Genomic DNA, 6,271 nt, shown 5'->3' with positions numbered 1-6,271 from the left:
AATGCAGGTATTACTACTTTTAACTATCCCTTAGACCAGGGTCCCCAAACTTTCAGCCCGCGACCTCACAAAATAACCGGTCCAGATAGAGACGCGACCCCTGCAACCGGGGGGGGTGGGGTGGTAGTGATTATTTAAAGGGGAACATCATGAAAATGCACTTTTGTACGTCCTTTATACATGGATATGTGTCCCCGGTGTGTGTCAGGAAACTCACCAAGTCAGAAAACACAACCCTCTTCTTCTTTTCCTCCATACCCGAATCTCTAAAAACGGGGCTGCAACGGATCTGATACAGACTGATACAGATTTAAAAGTTCTCTGACGTCAGGAACGAGGAGCTCCGCCTATATGGCCAACTCTCCACCTATCAGGGGAATGTGGGGTTGGGCCACGGCCGGCCATTGCCGCTCGAAAGCGCTGGAGACGATGTAGTACATATGCCAGGCCTGTAAGTGGCGCTGTAGTCTGCCACAAAAGCAGGGAAGAAGACTTCCCGCGCATGGTTGCCATGATTGCCCTTCTGTTTATTCTCGTTTATTCTCTGAGCGTCTGCTCCTGCTGTTGTAATTCAATGCAATCACTCCCCATCGAGGCAAGCACTGTCATTCTCTCCGGTTTGCCACCAGCAGATGAAAAACACCCACTTCTCCGCCTCTTCCGGCAGAGTTTCAGTTAGATTTATTTTTCACCGGTCAACAAAGTTTAAATCTTCCGGACAAAATTTTGAAAAGTGCCGGTCAAAGGTCTTCTTTGTTATTTTTTGAGCTTTAAAACAAATGAATAATGACTCTATATAATCATATAAGAATGGACGGAGATCTCTTTTTCACCCCCTCTTCTGACAGCCCAGCAGCTGATCTCAAAGGGGGGCGTGGTCAGCTGCAGCTCATTTGCTTTAAAGTTACGTCACAGAATCAGCCCCGGCAAAAACAGGGCTGGAAAGAGCAAATAGAGCGAAATGAGGCATGGCTAAAATGCAGGATCTGTTTTGTATTTTGAAAAAAAAACTATTTATATATATAGGTATGGTCCTACAATATATTGTTCAAATATAGCATGATAGGTCCACTTTAAGTTTTCCGCACTCTCGCAGGAATATCTCCGCAATGGAGCGAGCTTAAGTTTTCACTGATATAGCCCAGTGCAACACCTTCGTCAAACGTGTTGCCACTTGTTTGTACCATTTTCCGGCGATTTGTAATTTTTCTAGAAAAACGATGTGTTTTAGAACAAACAATGGTTGTATTTTATGAACATTTATCCATGCTGAAAGTAGATTTAGATGTGTTAGGAGCATGGGCGTCGCAGCCATTATATGAGTCCCCCCCACCTTTTTAAAATGATTAGTTTAGACCCCCCCCACTTTTACCATGTGGAAAGTCCGTGCATCGGTCTATCCACTCGCTGCTCTTTGTAGAGCGCTGTGTCAGCGATTCATTATAAAGTCCATTCCACTTGCTAATGCCCAAATCAATGAAACGCCGTACCATGTTTTCACTGCTACTTTGTAGCAAGGCAGACTCTCAGAGCCGTACACATGCTGCGTTTTTTGTGTAGCTGTGTCTTTAGTTGTAAACCCAGTGGCGATCTGTTCATCTGTCATCATATCATACGATAAAGCCATCGAAAATAATAGGATACAGCATTAAAAGTTATTCTGGGTCTTTGTGTGTCATTCAAGCTCGGCTGTGTGTGTGGCACGAGCGCATTTTGTGTGAGCGAGCGAGCGAGCGCACGAGAGAGCGCTAACGTACATATGGAGTTGTTTCTACAACAGGGAGGAGGAGAGTCCTCTCCTGTCAGACACATCTTATAACGTCAGCTCAGGGAGGTAAAGGACTCTGAGTGTTTAGATAGTTAACTTTAGTCGAAGTTATCTCATGTAAACAAGTATTTCCAAGGCACACCTTTTTATATGACCATTATAAAAAAATAAGAGAATAACAGGTATGAAATAATTCCAACTCATACTATAGGACAGTAAAACAAAAATACAGTTTAAAAGGGGAGTGATTTGTAAAATATGCATAAAGAAAAAGTAAATCTGTTTACAGTTCTGTTTCACATGGGTGTTGATGAGAGATGTATCCATAGATTTAGTCCCTAACTTTGCTCTCAAAGTGCAGCAGATTGCTGCATTTAACTTCAACATGGCCCGCGACCATAGTTTTTCTGTATTTTGTTTAGAAAATCGACAGCGGTGGTTTGTGTCGTATACATGGTGTATTTTGCATATCTCTCAGTAGCCAATAATCTGTGAGTCTGTTGGCTCGAACATAAAGTCCGTAATAAATGTAGTCTACATTTCATAAGAGGTGTGAAACCTGAGAGCATTTTAAATCGCATTTTAACAGAATGCTTATAGTTGTATTTGTATTGTTGATTTATTGTGTGAACGAGGCGATGTAGAGATGTAGTGGTTAGCTGTCATTATTAGGCTGTTATGTAGCCTACTGTTGGAGTGGTAAGCAGGCCTATTGTTTTGGGATATTTGTGGAGTTAGGTGGTCCGTGAGTGTTTTTTTATTGGTCCTTGGTATGAAAAAGTTTGAGAAACACTGCGCTAGTAGATTGTCAACGGGGGGAGCCTCGCTGCGGGGAAATTATACAGATGGCTAGTCCGCCCCTGAAACATTTCTATGCACACGTTATTATTAATAATAATGAAAAAATTGATAAAACATTTTTATTTTTTATTTACAATTTTTATTTTGTAATCATCTTGCAACCCCCACTTTGGGAACCCCTGCCTTAAATCCCTAAATATATTGATTAATGTAGCAAGATATCTTTCAAATAGTCAATTCATAGTGACTTGAGATGAAAGAGATGCATGATTGCTGCCCATTATCAGGAAGTGCAATGGTGATCATCTCAGGCTCAAAGTGAGATCTCTCCTCATCATTTCTAAATGCACTTAAACATTATTATTTCAGGTCATCATCCTGAACCATCCCGGACAGATCAGCGCAGGTTACGCCCCCGTGCTAGATTGCCACACAGCTCACATTGCCTGCAAGTTCAGCGAGCTCACCGAGAAGGTCGACCGTCGTTCTGGCAAGAAGATGGAGGACAACCCCAAGTTTGTCAAGTCAGGAGACGCTGCCATTGTCATAATGAATCCTCAGAAGCCCATGGTGGTAGAGGCCTTCACCGACTATGCTCGGGTGAGTAGGGTTTTCATTACTCTGCCTCTACACAGCAAAAAATCTTGTTGAGGCATTTATTTGTTGGCAGAAAGTTTTTGGTGCCCAATCCCTATCTGAGGGCAAAGCCGTCAAGCACTCTGCACGTCTAGATTAAAATCAATGGATTTGCATATGCAAAAAACGCTTCTTGTGTAAAACATCTTATTCATTATGCCAGATATTTTCATTAGGTTCTGTCATGACATGAAATGAGCACAAAATGATCTTCTATTGCCTCTTGACTCCTCTGTTTAAGTTTTTTCTTTATATCTCTTGATCTCAGGTCGCTTTGCTGTGCGTGACATGAGGCAGACAGTGGCTGTCGGTGTCATTAAAAAGGTTGAGAAAAAAGATGCTAGTGGAAAAGTCACCAAGGCTGCTAAAGTTGCTGAAAAGAAGAAATGAATTCTCATGAATGACTTTCAACAGAAAATCCAATCTCAGCAGCCATACACTCTTCATCCCAATGCCATTGTCTGGCTAAAGCCATCGGAAGAAAAAGTTCGCGCCGGAAAGGAAGGCTTTTTGTAAAACTATTAGAAGAATTAGGTTGAAAGCAAATAATAAAAATCTTAAACATTCCAAATGAACATGTTTATTTTCTTATAAACACTGATTTGTCGTTATCTTGTTTATGACTTTTAAAGATTGAATGAGTTAGATTGAGTTATTAAACATTTCTTCTCTTCGGCATATGTCCGCAGAAATGAAGTTCTTCACTTACACTGTGGCACAAGAGTGCAAAGATGGAGCTTTCACCACTTTATGTGCTTTTTTCTTTGGCCAGATCACGGAGAGCCTTTTAAAGTAATCAATAAGATATTAAAATAATTAAAAACCAACAGGGAGCTAAGGTACAAACGGCTTAAACAGGTGTGATGTGAAGTACGTGCAGGTTCTGGTTAAAAGCCTAGCAACTTAATTCTGTAGTCGTTTCAAAGTTATTTTGATAAACACTAGAGGCTGTTGCAATATACAGTACAGGGTAACTTACTGTTGGTAGTGTTATGCAGATGATGTCATTCTCCTTATTTGCAATTAATTTCCTCCCTCCCTCAGAATCTACAATTGTTTAATCAATAAAAAAAAAAGAAGCCTCCTCAAGGTGTCAACAAGAGTGAAAAATTCCCAATATTAATGTCAGAGATCTTCCATCCTTTGTATCTTTATTCAAGACGACCCTGATCATTTTAAATACTAAGGGTTTAAAATCTCTAAGGGACCCGATGCCAGTTACATAAACGTAGTTTTAAGAATAACTTTTGCCTTTGTCTGATCTTAGATTGACTAATTTATTTATTTTGAGAGAGAAAGTCAGCCAGATCACCTGGCTTTAGCTCAGTGGTTCTCAAACTTTTTCTGTCAGGCCCCCCCTTTGGAGAAAAAAGTCGGGCCCCCCCCAACACAAATAGTCACGTAATGGGCCAAGTTAACATTTATTAAAATACATCAATATGAACGTGTGCATTCCTTTTCTAGAACAGTGATAATAAAACAATGCTCCATAAATCTGTGCTCAAAAAATTAATACAATTGTGCAATCCCTTTGCTAGAACAGTAAGTTATAATACTTTGCCAATTTGCCATCTGTGCAAAAAAAAAAGAAAGGAAAATGCTGATATTTGGCAAGAAAGTGTGTCTTATGGTGGCTGCAATGAGCCTGTGTGGCACTGCACATTTCTTCAAAACGGGGTTGCAGGCTCAGTGGCGGCGAGAGAGATTTCTTTAGGGGGTGCTGTGGGGTAACTTGACGTTTCATAGAGGGTGCTCAAACATTTAGGGTTTCCCATTAATGTCCCGGGTGCTACAGTGGAATTTTCCACTGCAACAATCCCCACACAAATACACAATGTACCCGCGACAGTTAAAATGAAGGCTCGATAATCAGCTCATGGCTTAGAGGTGTAAGCAGGTCTAAAGTGCTATTTTTATAAGTGGGGAATGGACCTAACATAGGAGGGTTTTTTTTTAAATATTGAAGTTAAACGCATAAATCTGGTGCACTTTGAGAGCAAAATGAAGAGATCTATGAATACATCTCTCAACACCCATTTGAAACAGAACTGTAAACAGATTTTCTTTTTCTTTATGGATATTTTACAAATCACTCCCCTTTCAAACTTTATTATTTTTATGTCAAATAGTATTTTCATACCTGTTTATTCTCTTATTTTTGTATAACTATAATGATCGGAAATAATTGTTTACATTAATCGTGACCAAAACGTTTGAGACCCAGCCACTAGATCGCTAGCACCAGAAGCTAACAACAACGATCTCCAGTACCAGTGCTCTCTCTCTCTCTCTCTCTCTCTCTCTCTCTCTCTCTCTCTCTCTCTCTCTCTCGCACGCACACAAAATGGCTCGTTCCACACAGACACACATAGAGCCAAGCTTGAATGAAACACAGAGACCCAGACGTACTTCTACTGTACTGTATCATATTATTTTCGAATTTTTTTTAAAACCATTTTTCCTCCTGGTCTCTCCCGTTCCCCCCCTGTCATGCCTCTGCGCCCCTTACTTTAAGCTAACTATTCAAACTATTTATCCATTACTTTAAAGGGGACCATCATGCAAAATGCACTTTGTGATGTCTTTTATTAAGACATCACAAAGTGCTGTCACCGGTGCCCTCTTCCTCTTGCTGCTGTCCATATATCCATTGATGTTGTAAAAAGGTATTATGTGGAGCCTTGTTCAAGTGCTTATATCCTGATTGATGAGTCAACAATAAAGCATTTCCGTGTTTATGTTCATTTGGCACATGTATTTGTTGATTGGTTCATGTGTGTGGCATTTTTAATGGCAGTGTTTTAAAAATGGCAAATAAGTGAAAATGTCAGATTACTGTGTCTTACTTAGAGAACCTTGTGCAGTGTTTTGCAAAAAGTGCCAAGTTAAATTGCAAATTGGGCGCAGAGCTGAAAATGCTTTTGGAGATTTGAGCTGAGGTTTTGCTCTTTTAGTGTAAGTTAAAATAAGGATGCTTTATGTGAGATTTTTGTGTGTTAGCAACTGAAAAAAAACTGTAACATGTCTATGTGAACGTTACGTTAGGATGCTCTCATCAATGGCGAA

Source organism: Notothenia coriiceps, unplaced genomic scaffold (genome assembly GCF_000735185.1).
Source record: "Notothenia coriiceps isolate Sejong01 unplaced genomic scaffold, NC01 NC01_scaffold00000491, whole genome shotgun sequence".
NCBI classification, from domain to species: domain Eukaryota; kingdom Metazoa; phylum Chordata; class Actinopteri; order Perciformes; family Nototheniidae; genus Notothenia; species Notothenia coriiceps.
The sequence above is the reverse complement of the archived record's forward strand: the minus strand, read 5'-3'. Positions refer to the sequence as shown.